The sequence below is a fragment of the Anas acuta genome, chromosome 1 (genome assembly GCF_963932015.1).
Source record: "Anas acuta chromosome 1, bAnaAcu1.1, whole genome shotgun sequence".
In the NCBI taxonomy this organism is placed as follows: domain Eukaryota; kingdom Metazoa; phylum Chordata; class Aves; order Anseriformes; family Anatidae; genus Anas; species Anas acuta.
The window spans coordinates 83,831,588-83,848,875 of record NC_088979.1 but is presented as its reverse complement, the minus strand read 5'-3'; the positions used below and the strand labels follow the sequence as shown (position 1 = coordinate 83,848,875).

The window sequence follows — 17,288 nt, the reverse complement described above, 5'->3', positions numbered from 1 at the left end:
TTGTTCCAGACCTAAGGTTTCAATTAAATTAAACAAAGCTTCTACTCTTCCTCTTGGCTGAAAACAAACAAACAAACAAACAAAAAACTTCTTTACAAGAGGGAATATTTGCTACAAGTTGCACCAGTATTGTTTCTGGAAATGTTGTTCATCTCCCTCTCCCTTTTTGTTGACTTTTATGTGAACCGACAGTCAATTTCTTGGTGGACAATTGCCCACATTATAAAACCCCACTGATGTGTCACTATTTGGCTCTGCCAAAAAAGCCATAATAGTGAGAAGGCACATAATATTTGGCATGCCGTTAAAAAAAGGGGTCTAACTAACAATAAAAAGAAAGGAACATCAATAAACAGAGCGGTTTATTTTTTAAGGACTGAGAACCGTCAAACGATACACAACCAAAATTGTCTGAGGTGCGCTCGTGCCCTTGTAAGTCGTCAGAAAGAGTCAAGGGCTCCAGGGAGAGAGAACTGAGGCAAGAAAGTTATATGCATTATGGCTGCAGAAACTTTAAACGCTTCCTAGGAGGATAAACTGGATAAATTGGAAATAGGAGGGAAAACCTAACTGGTAAGGCACAAAAAAAAGGAGCGAGGAGGCCAGACTAACGCAACCACAGGCATGGAAATTGGTGAGATAAAAGGGCTGCTGTTTCCATGATTAAACATATTTCTGAAATGAACAGGCGTACACAGATTTTCACCACGGTTATGGCTTTATTATCGGTGAGGAAAGACGTGCTGCAGGCTCCCTCCCCGAATAATCCCCGTGACCAACAAGCAGCCCGAGTCTAACTTTATCGGAACGGGGAATAACGGCAGGCACCGCCGCCTGCTTCCGAGTCACACTTCTTTTTTTTTAACGTGAAAACAGAGAAAAGGGCCAAAAGATGAAGAAAAAGCACAAAAGCGAGGCGTTAGGCGCCGCTTGAGCTGAGGCGAGACCGTGCGGGACGGAGCGCGTCGCCGCGGGGCTGCCCGGCGGCCATTTCCTCACGCCCCTGAGGCGGAGCGGGAGGCGGGGCCGCGGCCGCGTGACGTCACCCGGCGGCCGTGCCGGCGGGCCACAATGGAACCCGCGCGGGCCCAACCGGCGTGAAACGGCGGCGCGCGTGACACGCCCCCAACCCCCCCCCCCCCGCTCCAAAAAATAAAAATAAATAAAATAATAAATAAAAATCACAAAACCGGTTACACGCGTGTCTCTCCCTCGCGTGTGCGTGTGTAAAAGCGTGCGAGGAGTGTGCGAGGGCCGCGCCGCCGCCGCCGCCACCGGGGCCGCCATCTTGTGCAGGGCCCCGCGAGACTGAGGAGCCGCCGCCGCCTCCCTCCCTCCTTTCCCCCCCCCTCACCCCCGTCCCTCCCTCCCCATCTCCTCCTCGGAGCCGTCAGCGCCCGGCGCTCCCCTCCGCCGCCGCCGCCGCCTTCCTTCCTGCCCGCCCCCGCCCAGCCCAGCCGAGCCCCGGGCCCCCGAGGCGAGCGGCGCGGCTGCCCCCTCCTCCTCCTCCTCCTCCTCCTCCTCTCCTCCTCCTCCTCCTCCTCCATCCCCCCCCGTGGCCGCGGTGCCCGGACGGGGCGGAGCGGAGCGCGCAGGCCCCGGCCGAGCCCCGTCGGCAGCCGGAGCGCAGCGCAGGGCGGCCGGGCAGGAGCTGGTGACGCAGGAAAAACGCCCGAGCCCAGCCGAGCCGAGCCGCGGGGACGGAGCGCAGCCGGGAGCCGCAGCGGCTTGGCCCCTCTCCTCCTCCTTCCCTCGCCTTCTCCTCGCCTTTCTCTCCCGGCGGAGCGGAGCCGCCCCCCTCGTCGCCCGAGCCGGCAGCGCGGGGCCTGCCATGAGCCCCGGCGGCCGCCGGGGATGAGGCAGGCGCCGGCCGCGCTCCGCCAGCAGCAGCAGCAGCAGCAGCGGGCGGCGGGGCTCCGGGCTGTGGCAGCGGCAGCCGCGGGACCAGGAGGGGACGACGCCGTGCGGGGGTGAGTGGCGGCGAGACCGGGCCGGGACCGGGGCCGGGGCCGGGTGGGGCCGGGAGCTGCGTGTGGGGAGCTCCCCGGGGACGGGGTGCAGCGAGGAGGAGGAGGAGGGAGAAGGAAGGAGGAGGAGGGGGCGATGCCGGGCGGCAGGCCCCGCGCCGCCGGTGTTTTGGAGGGCAAGGGAAAATGGCTGACGGCTGCTCAGCCTCGGCCTCAGCCTCCAACGGCGGCGCCCCCCGCCCCGTTCCTCCTCCTCCTCCTCCTCCTTCTTCTTCTTTTTCCCCCCCTCCTCCCTCTCCTCCTCCTCCTCACCGGCCGAGCCCCCAGAGGCAGCCGCTGGAGGGCCGGGGGCTGCCCGCCCGCCCGCCCCGCTGGGCAGCCCCCGGGTCTGGCTGGGCTCCGCAGCGAACGCCATTACTGAGGTGGAGTGATTGGAGCCGCCTAGGCCCGGGCGACGCCTGGAGAGCAGGCCCTGCCGAGCCGCCCGGGCTCTGCTCTCAATGAAAAACCCTCGCTCACACCCGCTGTAAACATTATTAACACGGAGGCCACTCCTCTAGCCTCGGCTTCCAGCTTAGCCCGTTGTCGATGCACGAAAAAAAAAAGCCCCCTCCGTGGCTGTCCGTAATAAAGCGGCTCCCCCGATTTATTCTGGGGAAACCAGCCTCTCCCCACCCCCAAATCCGAGGTGCCACAACCGTTTGCTGTTATTGTCCTCGAGAAAAGCGAGGGTTTTGCCGGTAGGATGGATCGCCGGTTCCTGCCTGTGTTGGTAATCGCCCCGCTAACGTGTGCCGACCCGCTTCGTGCACCGTTGTTTGGCTGCCGAGGGAACAGTCTCGCAAAATCATTCGTTTCAGTCTGAACTGGTTTTCTTTGTAAAAGAGTCGAGGTGGACTTCAAGATGCCATGTTTGATTTTCAGCTTGCTCCTTCAGAAGTTCGCTAGAGTGTTTTGGAGACGTGCGGCGATACGCAGCTGTGCAGGGAAAAAAAAATCTTTTGGAAAATAATTCTTCTAATTAAATATTCAAGGGACTCCCAGGCTCAGCTGCCCTCGTGTTGTCTGTACAACCTGCTTTACATTCACAGCTCTGCAGTTGTATTCGTATTGGACGTTTGTATCGGCCCAAAGACCTCTCTGAAGTCACAGGATCAAAGCTAGCACAAGGCCCACTTTTGCTGACCTAGTTACAGAACTGGGGCCTGTTTTTTTTGTTGTTTTTTTTTTTTTTTTTGAAAAGCTTTTGAATTTAGATATTAAGATGGTTTCTTCAGTATACAAGTAGCAATACTTGTTATGACAGCTGGACCAGGTAATCTGCGTTTTCCAGCAGGCTTCTCAAATGCCCAACAAATGGATGTTGAAGTTGTTATGTTTAGGAAGGGCCCAGTGATGGGTTTTTGGACATTTGACCTGTATCAATTATGGAATTCAAGTGACAGTAAGGAGTATTAGGGGTGACTGAAATCTGTAGGCAGCTAACTTTTTCTTGGTCTTTTAAGGTTCTACTGTGAGAAATTGCCTGGACTCGCCAACATAAATGTTCCTGTTCAAGTAACACACTTATTTCAGCAAAATCTAAGTTGTGTATGAGTAGGGGTTCGTTTGCTTTTCTTTTTTTTTAAAAAAAAAAAAAAAAAGTAATGCCTTTGATTCTGAGTCGAAGTAACGTTGTTTTCTGGAACCAACAGAGTACAATAGCTAATATCAAGAATTTTGGAGAAGCACGTCGAGTACATGCATTGATTGTTCTGTTGCAATACCCTGGACCACAGTGATGCCTAATGATAGATTTGAACAAAAACGTAAACATAATCATAAAGCTGCAGTGGAAGAAACTCACAGATCAGCATGATTGTTTTGGAGGGGGGAAATACAGCTAAAAATAAACATGTAAGATTGTAGCATAGTCACTTTCCTCTCTTCAGTATCTTCGGTACTTTTCTTCTTGCCCTTCGTGTAGATTATCTTCATGGCATTTCTTTTGGGTAGTCTCTGTTTGAATCTTTCCAGGCTGCTGTTTCATGTCTTGCAGAATTTGCCCTTGTGGTGATACTTCTGCCCATTGAATTGACAGGAAGACTACATCTGGAGGTGGTAATCAATGAGGATAGCGGTCCCAAAGCTGTTTACTGTTTCTATATCTGTAGAACACCATCACCCTTATGTAAACATTTTCTTTCCCACATTGTGGTGCATTTGTATTCAGAAGTAGGCCAGTGCAACTTCTCTCTGTTCAAATGCACACTTTAAGGTTTATCTGTTTTGTGTAACGTGCTGGAATTCTTACGAGTGAGACTCGGGACAAATGAAAATATTGGATTGGTGCACAGACATTTAAGAAAGTAAAGGTACCTTTCTTCCAAGACAACTTTAAAGGCATCTTTCAATTTAAAATTGAAATTGGGACTTTGCAGCATGAATACAACTTTGAATAAAAATAAGGAGTTCAGTTACTTGTTAGTTGGAACAACTTATTTTTAAATGGCTATAAAGTTACATTTCTGTCAGGTATGTAATGGTATTTTTATTTTTTAAGTTCCTTTGGGAAATATTTCTGGTCTTCCCTCTCCAGTTTAGAAGTAAGTTTTGAACTTGCTTCAGATATTTGACTAGTGAGTGCTATTGTGTTTGGTAGGATGTTGTAGGTTTCATTTTGTTTCAGAGACGCTCTTTTATATATCCTAATAGATCTAAAGACTCTGGATATATTTTGAAAACATCCTGAGCAGGTTAGCCCTATCTGTAAGGTAATTGAATCAAAGCTGTCCCTTACTGTTTTTCGTTAAAGCAAGGTTAAAACAGCACAGAAACCCAAACCCCCACCCCCAGCACAAACTATTACATTTACCTTAATTCATTTCCTTGTCAGCACAAACATTGCTTAATCAAACCAGTAGTCTTGCTTACCCAGCACTTGCGGAGACCAGGGTTAGGTGGTCATCTGAAGATACGGGAAACGTCACTGGGCTTCTGATCACTTGGGAAGTTGTATGTGTGAAGGCTTTTGTGCCCTTTAGAAAATTATTTCCTGGACGTTAGTGTTTGTATTCATTTGAACATGTGGGCATAGTTTCTCTTGGTCAGGAATCCATATTTTTCTTACACTATTGGTGCATCTCTGCTTGAAGCTCTGTGTAGGTGCATCTGTTTTTATTATCCACATTATCCTCATTTAAAAATGGAGTTCAACATCTTATTCAGAACACTTGAGGGTATGTTACGGGAACGTAACTTGATGATATCCCCTTTTTGCTGTAGTACCTTGCCTTTTGCAAAACTGGCAGTGCTGTGTGCATTGCTGTGGACTTCCCTTATTTCATACATAACATTTGTGGTATATAAATACGCAACATCATCTCTTTTTTTTTTTCTTTCTAACTAAACTTTTTTATGCGTGCTTTCACCCTGACACAAACTAATGAGAAAAAAAGATAAAAATTAAGCTACAGCATTGTACCTGCCCTGTCCCATCAGCGTAGAACATTCATCACGGTTGTTATTCTGCTCTGTTTTGAACACTTAAGTGGTTGCTTTTCTGCAATATCCAGTAGTGGCAAATGTCCATTGGTTAGCAGGCTGGTTGGGTAGTTAGTTACGTTTAGGAAGGGGAATTTGGTAAACCTTTGCATTGCAGAATGGTAGTTACAAGAAGTGATTTTTTTCATAGAGCAGCAGGGGATGGGAAGAGGGTCTTTTCGTAAACATATGCTTGCATGCAACAAGACTCAAGTTTTTGTACAAATGACCTGGGAAGTTTGAGCTACTTTGAGTTATAAAAATGCAGTAACATCTTTCATATATTAAATCTAGTTTTTGTTCTCTTATTCCTGGAGGGCCATCTTGAAGTTCTTACACTGTTACAAGGAATTACAGTTTCATAATGAGTCGAGCTGTCATTTAAAAACTCTTCTTTTATATTGGATGTCTCTTCAAGTTCTGCTGTGTTCAAGGCTGTAGCTTGACTTGGGAATAGGCTTAACAAAGATTCCCTCTGCACCTCCTGACAAGACTGTTTTGACTGAGGTCCTCTTGTTTAGAGTCGTGGAGAGATAGTGGCAGAAAGCCCTTCCATTGTGACTTTACTCCTGCAGAGTGTCAAATGTTGCATTTCCTAGACGTTCCAGTGTCCCTTGGGCCCCACTCTGCCTGTCGAGCACTTTCTGTGCAGTAGGTCTTGTTTGGTATAAATCGTTAAAAACATAATTATCGGTGAGTTGACAGGAGAGCTGTTAGTAGCTTTCCCCACAACAGAAGAGGGGAGGAAGGTAAATAAGATGTTAAAGTAGACAGTTGTGACTTAGTGTAATTTATTTTTTTTTTTGAGAGAGAGAGCTTAACAGCACAGACAGTTCCTTTTGCATTTTCTGTTGTGAACTTTCTGGTATTTTCTCTTTATATGAGCCCATTAGTCTCGTTTTATTTGAGAGTTGAAGTCAGTCGGCTTGGTATCAAAGCTTTTTGGCTACCAGCTGTCTTCGATGTGTTTTCAAATAAAAATGGGAATGCTGGGAATTAAATATACGTGTGTGTGTTTGTGCCTTGCTTGCTGAAGGAAACATCACCGCGCCGTGGTTTGCTTTAAGGATAAGTTGTTATTAATTGTGAGACTGATTAATTGCTTTGTTTTACTTCTTCGTTATTACACCTCTAAAAGAGATCCGTGAGATATCTTTGGTTTTAAAATCTAATCATGTTTTCAATGCTAGTATTTCTAACTTTTTTCATGCAGTTAAAATGTAAACTGCTTACCAGTAATGCATAGCTATCAGGAACGTTGCAGTGGAATACTTTTGTTTGTGGCATCCTTGGTCTGTTTACAAAACAGTCTGTAAGCCTGTTTTGTGATTGCATTTTCTTAACACGTGTAACTGCCAAGAGAAAAATGTGGGCTTCTTGCATGTGAAAAAAATAATAAATTAAATTTAACCTTACTTGACATCTTAGCAAATAATATTGTCTGGTAGCTAGCATTTAGCCATGAATTTACTCATAGGAGGGGAATTCCACATTACATCACTTCTTAAAGATGTACATCTATGAATGGAGAGCTCTCAACTTTTTTTTCTAAAATTTTTTTAAGCTGATATTCAAAAATATGTTGAAGGCAAGACACAAACATACGACTCCTTAATATTTGCTCGACTTCTCTTACTCTCTGCTATAACCTCTAAAATACTTCCTAGATAAAAACTCTGCTATAAACTAACAAGTTTTTGTTGTTTGTTTTGTTTGTTTGTTTTTAAAGATGGACACTTCAAGATAATGAAAAGTCCATGGAGGCAATTTCATGGCCAACTTTTCATTAGGCTTCGATGTAAATATCCCAAACTTAAATACTAGAAAATATTCCCTAGAAGAGGCTTTCTTTTACAGAAGTAACAGTTTGTAACAGCTTAATGCCAACACAAAAAGGCATGGAAATGTACATTATTAATTCTGTAGGCCTCAATCCTTAAGACACTTAGATGCTGCTCAATTTTTTGCCTAATTTCAATGGGATTAGACATGGGATGAGGTAAAGGTGTTATTTTGTGGAAGAATGGTCTTAGCTATAACACTCTGAAATGACAAAGGAGTGTTAAGATGTGTTCCCTAAAGAGCAAAGTCGTGGTGTGTGTGCCAGGTAGGATCCCTCAGATCAGGAGGAGGGGTAGGATCCCAACCAGATGGGCTTTTTTGGTTGGAGGGGAACACCTTTGCCAGCACTGTGTGTAGGACAGTGGTGACAGATGTGTATTGGCTGTGGGTGGAAGTTTGCTTTTTGCCCACTTTTGCTAGAAATGAACATTTGTGGTGAAGGGGGGAAGTCTCTCATTTTTCTAACTCAATATGAGAGTGAACGCTATTGTCGAAATGTGCTGGCATCTCAGCAGATGAGCCTTTTGTCTTTTGGTGTTTAATTTTTCTGCTGTTGTAGCAATGAAATACTTCAATTTTTAATACATTTCAGCAGAACAAAACCATGAATTTGAATCTTAAATAAGGAGCATGGATTTGCTTGGCTTATTATTAGGTGACTGAAGGGACGAGAGACCACAATTCCAATCAGCTAAAAGAGCTTAAACTACAGTTTTGTTTGCTAGAAGGCTTCGTATATTTCTAATTTAGAAATAAAATATTAATTGGTTGCTGATTGCTGACCTTTCTGTTTTGTGCATGTTCCTGAATCCTCTGACTGTGACGATCTCCACAATATTTCTGTTTATTTATTTTACAAATTATGACACAAACTCCCTGGAGCTTGAAGGTGAAAACTCTGGTGATTTATTCTATAGTTTCAGGCTCCACTTTTGCACAGCCCTCCATATGCCCGCACCCGTCTTCCAGACAGTGCTTTATTAATCACAGCGGGACCTTAAACTCCCAGGTGTTTTCCCTTGCTGCATGTAGTTGTTTATACAGACGTACACACGTATACCATCAGATATTTCTGAGGTGATGCACAGGCTTCTTTCTCCAGGTAAGGTGGGAGCATCAGATTTCTTCAGTGCCTTAGAGCTCTCTTTGAGTTTCTTCAGGATAGTTCTGGTACTTAGAGAGGAAGATAACCTCCAGATTGCCTGAAAGCTCTCTCTGTTTTTATTCCTACTGCAGTTTAGCCAGATTGCTGTGGTTGACAGTTTGTAACGTGTCTAGTGAAGATGTAACTCGAAACATGGATTCCCCTTATGGCATTTGAGAAGCCGTTAATTCCTTTACCTTTCCTCCCTAGTCTTAGGATTGGGAAAACACCTAGATTTCTTTTCATAAAATTAAAAAGTCAGAAGTAAAAATGAAAAGCTTCGTTTTCCTCAGTGGCAGTGGATGCAGGAAGGCCAGCGAAGTGGGAAGGAAACCTTGCTGTGGTAAGGAAAGTTATTATGACTTGTGTTTTCAGTCATGGGGAAAAATGTGCTCAGTATCAGCCTCTGGTTAGCAGGTATGCCACTGAAGTTTTTTAGTTATCTGCCCATCCCAAGATTTTTGACTGGATGAAGTAGATTTTGGTAATCCCTGTCAGGATTTTTCCTTTTTCATCATATTTTCCTGATAATGCAACATTTAGAGAACCGGTAGCGGCGTCTGGATACAGTGCCTGGAGGCAGCTGAATAGCACTAGCGGATGGCCAACCTGTTAGTTTTGTTTTGTTGCTGGCAAGCAGTAGCCAAAATCAGTTTGATTTGCAGATTTGTCTGTACTTCTGAAAGTTGTCTTTGAAACTGTGCTGCTGTAGAAAATTCAGTGTAAATAAAGCTGGTGTCTTCAGGTTTCTGAAGACTTTTTGCAGTAGTTGGGCACAAAGGAAGGAGATACAAGATGAGGTAAAACGCATCTAAAATTGAAATTGTACTCAGTACCTGATGTGCTGTTTGCTTACGTGTGTGTATCACTGGGGAAGACTGAGATGTTGTAGAAGTTGTGTACATTATTGAGTCCAGCAGCAAGTAACTAACAGCTGGGAGCAGAGAAGTAAAGTCTCTGCTGTAAGAGTTGCTTCAAACTTCTAAGTATGTTCTTACACTGTCCTACACATAAAACAATTTGAGGGTTTTAATGTTGATAAGCCCATGTGGTTCCTCATGAGCCTGAAAATACAATTCACACAATGAAAACTGTCTCTTTACTTCTATTTTCTGTTGTTCTAAGTTTAAATTTTTGCTTTAAGTATGACTATCATATATTATTTAACTTCTAAATGCCAGTTGTACACTAGGATTGTTTATTGTCTCTTATCTACTTAAGCTTCTCTAGTGTATTTGATACTTTTTTCTTCTCAGAACTTCTGCACTTGAAGTAGGAAAGAAAGCGTTATCAACCACGTTAAACAGTTCAGTTGCAAGTTTTTCCATTGATCTGTAGGAATTACGAAGAACTTATTTTGGGGGCACATTTCTGTAGACTGGTACAGTAGATATAAAAAAAGACTTCAGTGTTTGTTTCACAACCTCTGAAAATGTTTCTTTTAAGGTATCTTAAGCATCATGAAAAAAAGTTTTAATAAGAAATGGACTTTTTTAACTTTGTTTACATTTTTGGAGTTTGGTCTTATTCACCTGCATGGTCTAGTGTTGCTTAACTGCTCCGTGGTGAGATTTTATTTATCTTGTAAAACACCTGACAATGCCTTTACCTTTTTCTTTTCCTTCCTGAATATCTTCTGTTTAGCCCATTCTATGCTTCTCATGCCATTTTTTTCCTTGGCAATGTTACTTGTGAATTTGGAGTGCCTAACTATTTAAATACCCATCTTCCTTTGGAGTTTTTTTATCCTTCTCCCTGTCATACCTGCATACTGCTAGGTAGCTAATACTTTATTTTCCTCAGATTGGCAGGGTTGGGTGCATACTTTGGGCAGACTTCCTTGCTTGGAAGTGTCTTATTTACAGACAACAACTTGTCACAGGTATATATAGTTGGTGGCTGCTTTGTCACTGCTAAGCTTGTCAGTATGAGGTACCGTATTTTTGGCCAGATACTTGATAAATGCAAGTGAAAAGTTTAATTTCTCCCACTGCCTACTCCCAAGTTAAGACTTTAATAGAATTCAGATAGGAGTATTACTCTTTTTTTGACCCATCTATTGTGTGTATTGTTTCATCAGGGCTTGTGGTTTGTAGTACTTCGGTAAAACTCAAAGCTTGATTTAAAATGCTTCCATCGTGCCTTTTTCGGTTGAGTTATCAGGTGGCTCAGGGAAGTCTCTTGAAAATTATGTGCTATGTAAAGCAAATGAAGCAAAGAGCCTTGCAAAAGTGCAAAGGTCATGAATGATGTAAGCATTTTATGATTTAAGGGTGAAATTTTCACTTAGCTGCAGGTGAACTAAGAAGATTTCTCTAAGTGAAGGTGGAAAATTCAGCAACCCAAGAATTACATTTTTCATTAACTGCTGTTTCCCCTGGTTAATTATGAACTCTTCTTCCCATTGAATCCCCGACTCCATCAGTTTGGAAGATTGATTGAATGGTATTGTCATTCAGTACTTTATCTTTTGACTTAATTCTGCAAATGCATGTCTTACATCGGCCTAACTCCCATACTGATTAGATTTATTAATCTATTAATAACCTTTAGAGGAGCTTTTCATTCTCAACCTTTAAATTTCCCAAACATTACTGTATTACTTCTCACCTCACCCTGTAAATTAAAAGGCTTGTGTTGTCTTTTGTTTTATTGATGAGGAATTATAACAGTGCTTCAAAAGTGCCTCCTATTGTAATGTTTCTGCAGATTTTTTGTAGATGTTCTTTCGTTACAGACACAGTTTATGTTGGCTTAAGTTGCTGTTCTGCTTCTTCGGTCTTCATCAGTTTTGCCCATGTAGCTCAATACCCAGAAAAATGGGAAGAAGATGAAGAGATTAATCTGAAAAAAATAGTTCCTCCAGCAAGGTGTATGAACAAGACAGGCAGAATTCAGTTCTCAGGAGTTCTGTATAGCTGCCTTAAAACTTTGAGGCTTCTCTTTGGCTCTGAAGTTCTGTTTCTTTTCTTGTGAACACCATTTCTGCAAAAAATAAGGTATGGGCGATTGTTCTTCCTTGTCCCTCAGTTGATACCCGTCCGTGCAGGGGACTTGCTGATGGAAGCAAACTCTTATTTTGATGAAAATTAAATTACAATGGAAACTAGTGCACTCTGAAAATCCCGAATTGTGGAGGAGAAAAATGGCACGTTGAGCCTTTGACCAGTTTAGAGAGCGTTTGTCTGCCTGTCTATATCTCACACACAGGGTTGTTAGATGGAAATTCCTTTCTCTGAAAGGTGCTGAGACTTTGGCTGTCATGGTGGGTACAGCTGTTGTGCTCAGTTACTCACACTCTCAACTCCAATTCCATTTTTTTTAACCTGTCTGCAAACAATAATTAGATTATGCAGTCTTGTTTACAGGTTTACGACTGGCCGTTTTCTCGGTCAACAGAAAGAAAACTTTTGCCTGCTTCTGAGTGATACATCTTGTACCTTCCCTCCTGCTTTGTCACAGTTTTATGAGGTAGTGGTGAGGCTATTCAAAGCGTTGCTGCTAAATCAATTTTCCTGACTCGCTGGAGTCTGCGTGTCGTTTGCTATTGTTCATTCCAGTGGTGTTTCCATAATGTCCAGGGCAAAGAGGATTTTTTTGCCTTTACCTTCGTAATCTTCTCACCCTTTGCCCTATTTGCTCCGGATAGTTAATGTGACTTTCATGACTGAACTTGTGCTATTTATGAATTGACATTCCTGGCATTTATTGTGTACTAATCAGCTTTCTCTCTGCACTTTTTCCTGTGTACTCATTATGCTTGAGAAGAGTATCGGTCTTCGTGATGCTTCTGCATTGTCAAGACTCAGCTCTTGCCCTGGTGTATGTGAGCTTTGGTCGCTATTATCACTAAATAGTTACCCATGTAGGGTTTCCTTTCTTCTCCTCCTCTCTCAGATGTATTTCATGGTGGATTTGCACCCATGCTAAAAGAGTTGGTTCTATCTGTGGATATATATATATATTCTGCCTGCTTCTTGTGCCATTGTTAGTGTTCACATGGCGTGTGATCCAGACGAAAACTAAAATGATTTTCATTCCTTTCCCCCAGTTACCTTTCAGCCAGAATGGTTTCTCGATGTGGCTGACCATGCGATGATGCAAGGGCTAATACTAGCAGTGAGGAGGTGGTTGGGGTGCAAGCAAACAACATCGCTCTCCTGCTCTTCTCCTGACAGTTGAGACTTACCTGATTTCAAGCAGACTGTGAGACCGTACCTGCAGCTAAGGCTTGTCCACGTGCCAAAATACAGTGAAATTCCTGTTGGAAAATCTACCAGGTTATAACACTGTAACTGGGGAATAAGCTGGCCTTTTCTCACTGAGAGTCCAACAACACACGCTGAGGAGTTTCACTTATGCACTGCGACGGTGCAGCTCTGTCACTGTCACGTTGTGCCACTGCAGGCACTGTGTGGTAAATGAACAGTTGGATGCTCTTGTTCTCTCCTGGCCCGTTCATGGATTCAGCTGAAAACTGGTGTCTTTATTAGTCTGTTTTGTGTGCTGGAGGGAGGTGGTGCTCGTTAGCAAAGGGGCTTATGTGACTTAGTGTTTAACCATTTTCTGTGCAGGGAGAGGAGTAGTTGTGTGGGTTTGTTTTGGTTTTGTGTGTTTGGGAGGGGGGTTGGTTTGTGTTTTGTTTGGGTTTTGGTGTGTTGTTTTTTTAGTAGAATAAGTTTTTGGGTTTTAGTCTTAACTGCAATGGAATTTAAAAAAAAAAAAAAAAAACAGCTCAGTCCTTGGGATATAGTAGTACTAGTAGGTGGTTATCTTCTGCATTTCCCAAGAAGGGAGGTTATGGCATGCTTTCTGATAGGTTTTACAGCTACAGGAATATTAAGTTTCTGGGACAGAGGAGCCACTGGGCTGTGGGTATGAAAATAACTCTCCTGTTTTCAGCCCTACTTGGTTCTTCATATGCTTTCGGGGGGCTTCCTTACTTGTCTGTATCCAGCTTCCTCTGCTGCTACCTTTTGGCATTTAAATCCAACAACCACCTTCGTTGTACTGGCAGAAGGAGGACGAAGACAAAACTGTTGCTCCTGCTGCCACTTCTTATTTCCCTTCAGAGAGGCCAGGATTTTAAAGGGGATTTGTTATACAAGTCCTCTGGAGCAGATAGATCATTTTCAGTGTTTCTTGGAGCATTCAGCCTGCTTGGGCAGATGGCTTGTATGAGTTTAATTGGAATAGAGCATGTTTCAGGCAGGCAGGCTTCAAAAAAAATTCTCTCTGCAAAATCTCCAGGCTGAGGTAGGCAGTTGGTACGTTGAAAACTAGTTGGAAGTTTGGCTAAGCTTGTTGAGCAATTAGGAGCAAGCAGCATATAACCAAAAGATCATTTTTAATGCTGGTAACACTTCCATCTGAATCTGAGGTATTTTAATTTATTCTTGATGATGATGGTAATGTCCGAGTGCCTGTGCTTAGTTTGTGCTTTCTAATTTAATGTTACATGAAAAGCAGAGTTAGAAAATGCAGTGAAATGAAGGCTGGTACAATACTGGGAATACTCAAAGTATTTGAACCCAGGGATTTTTAAATGTCTACGTATTTCATAAAGTTAACGTTGTCATGATTCAAGAGTATAAAATGCTTCCAGCTTAACGTCTAGCTTAGGTGCTGTACCATGCTTTAACTCTTTGCATTAAACCAAGCTGTAGGTTTTCTGAATTCTGTTGTTTAAGAGCTTGTATAAAGTATTGATAATGGCACGGGACGTTATGAATATTGACTTTGAATAATTCTTTTTACTGCACCGTTTAAAGTAGTTTGGTGAAGCCCTTGAGTTCTGCACAGAACATGAAACTTGAAGGGAGTCAGAAGGGTCTAGTCTGATTTGGCAGGCTAACTTCAAACTTCACTTTTCTAACAGAGTTCTTACCGTATAATTTATGCTGTTGAGTTGCTTGGGAGTCTTAAGTGCGCTTTACTATAAATACTTTCATGTTCTAAAGCTGTAGTGGAAATGAACCTGAAAGATGCCATTAAGCTTCCCTGCCACTGCTTGAGAAAGAATGAAGGTCGGAGAGGCCATGCAGCATCTACCCATAGCCTGGTAGAACACAGAAACCACAGCAGAAATAAGAGCAGCCATGATGTATTTATGTCTTTCTGGCAGAAACCAAGCACAGGGATGGCAGAGAGCATGAGGAATCGTAACGTGAACATTTGTACAGCTCTGCGTTGAGCGGGATCTCCCAAGGGTGGAATGCTGGAGTGCTGCTACCTTTTTCATTCTATCCCGCAGCAAGAAGTTGTGAAATGTATGAAACTGCTCTGGTATAGCAGATCAAAGGGAGTACTTTCGATTTAAACTCTTTTTTTTTTTTTTCCATCAACTTTTCTTCTATTTTTGTCTGCAGTTGCAGATGTGTGAATTCTCTGTCTTTCCTTGGAGGAGGAGCTGTATGCTTCTTGGTTTCAGCTTCATTCCCCTTGCTTACAGAAAGCTGCTAAAAACCCTAGGATTTCTTTGTGGGCCCTGCAGCAAAGGAAGAACACAGTTTTCAAGGAAGTTCTGAAGGTCACTGGAGCTGGAGGATAAAGGGCCTTAACAGTCATTAAGGGCTTGAGCCCAATTCCATAATAATTTTATATTATTTTGTGGACACTTCTTGGAATTCACAAAAGTCGTGCTGTTCTCTGGTTAACAGTAGGACCTGATTTAGAAGGAGACTATAGAACTTAATGCAACCTGAAATAACAAGAAAAGCTGCCTCCAGAAGTTGCAGAACTAAAGTTATGGATAACGATATAATGTTCAAAGAAAACAAGATCAAGTTAGGCTTAAGCTACTCAAGTTAGGCTTAAGCTACTGAAAAATGTAGTGCTGACATTCATCTCTCAAAGGCAAAACAAAAGTGAGACTGGCAGTTCTTTTACAAACAGAAATTTTGGCCGCCTGTTTCTTGAGCACTTGCTTTAATGCTTTAAGAATGGAAATTCCACACAGAAGAATGCAAAGGCAACAAACCATTTTCTTTTTAGTTGAGTTGCTTAGGAGGTTACATGTTAACAAAAGCAATTTTTCTTTGTTTTAACATTACCTTGTAGTTTATTGCTGAGTACTTGCTTAAGAAAAAACACCACCTCCCTCAATAAAACCAACCAGCCATCTAGATTTTGGGGGTAAAAATTAAAAAAATAAGTCTTTACTGCACCTTTTCTTGTGTGATTTGACTCCTTTTAAGAGCTTTGTACTGAGGTGCTTTTTTGGTTTTGTTTTTCAACAATGAAGGCTTACCAGTATTCTTTCCTGTTTATAGCTGGTAGTAATTTTTTTACACCCTGTTATTACCCATTTTGTTTCAAGCATACTAACCCTGGCCATTCATCCCTGTTTAACTGATATTTTGCTAAAATTTCCGATGTAAAATCATGACAGTGTCACAGTACTTAGTTCCTCCTGTGTCAGAAGCTACAATTCCTAACCCCTTCCAGTGTGTTATCCCTGGGAGAGTGGCACTGGATGGAGTTACCCAGTGCTCTGGGCAGGCATTCAGTGTCTTCCTTTCTCACCTGGTATGAAGAACAGTGTTACTGAATTTATTATTTTTCATCATTTACAGTTTCAGAGTTATGTTTAAAGATGGTTTCTGCATCTGGGCATTAGTTTTTAATTGAAAATGTATCATATCAGCTGGTCTTCTTAGCTTTGTGTACTTTTTCAAACATCCAAGAAATGTTTGAGTGCATAACTAGCCAAACTTTTGCAAAACACCCATTTCAGGTGTTGGTTCTGTTCTTGCAGTCTGCTGCTTAAAATCTCTTAGCATGAAATAATACCTGACTGTATTTATAGCTTGGGGTTTCCACACTGTAAAGGACATATGTTGTGTGGAAAGCTACGCCTCTCCTCCAAAGCTGTAGGGTGGCAGCAGGTCCTCTCTGTTCTTTATGACTTTGTTTACGTGCCTGATTGGCAATGGGTTTTTTCTTTGCAAAGAAAACGTCAGTAATAAATGCAGCTCATATAGGACTTGCCTGCTGAATTCTCAGTTCTTTTTCTCCTCTGATAGGTTCAAAAGTTGAGCGAGGGAGTAGAAATGACAGCCTGAAAAGGACATCTTTATTCCCTTACTGTAAGGGGGTGAGATAAACAGCGGTTCAAAACCCCAGAACAAGTAGGCTGTCTCAGAAGTGGCTGCTGTGTCCTGTGGCCAGTCTTGTAATCGCTTCAGATATTTAATTCAGCATGTGATGCTTTCTTCTCACCGGGCAACTAATTCACGTGGAGGGTATCTGTGTTGTTACTTGTTTGTTTTTCTAGATGTAAAAGGCTGCAATTCACAAGTTTCTTAACCAGTTCTGCAACCAAAATGATATGCTTCTTTTAAAAAGATAACGATCCAGAGATTTATACTTGCTAAAAACGTGCAATTGTGGTGTTCACATTTGGTTGCTTTTCTAGAATAAGTATTCTTCCAGTCATGTTTCCCAATGTACACAAAAATTTTTATGCCCTTTCTTTTTTTTTCTAGTCAAATAACCTGACACTTGGCTATGTTAGTGCACGTTTTATTGTGCCAGGCTTATCAGATGATAATGAGAACTCATCACAGAGTAATCTGTGTGTATCACCCTGTTAGTTTGTATACCACGTGTAGAATTTATGACAGATTTTATAGCTTTTTTTCCGAGTTATCAGTAATAATGAGTAATACACGATTGAGAATTGATAAGCTGTAAGGTTTGGCTAGGAGTGTTTGTCCATGTTTGTTAAAGCCCTGTTAGTAGCTTCACATTTAATCACTGGATATAGGTTTTTCATTTTATTTAGGAAAACCTGTTTTATTTACTGTAAACAT

The 17,288-nt window shown here is 42.6% G+C and overlaps 1 protein-coding gene across 2 annotated transcripts in view; it reads left to right on the top strand.

Moving 5' to 3' along the window:
• Positions 1 to 1,388: 1,388 nt before the first annotated feature.
• Positions 1,389 to 17,288, top strand: part of USP9X (ubiquitin specific peptidase 9 X-linked) — a 100,035-nt gene continuing 84,135 nt past the window's right edge. For both annotated transcript variants that reach the window (XM_068686217.1, XM_068686206.1), the window contains exon 1: positions 1,389 to 1,970. The gene's annotated coding sequence lies outside the window, so the exon portion shown is untranslated. The remainder of the gene's footprint in view (positions 1,971 to 17,288) is intronic.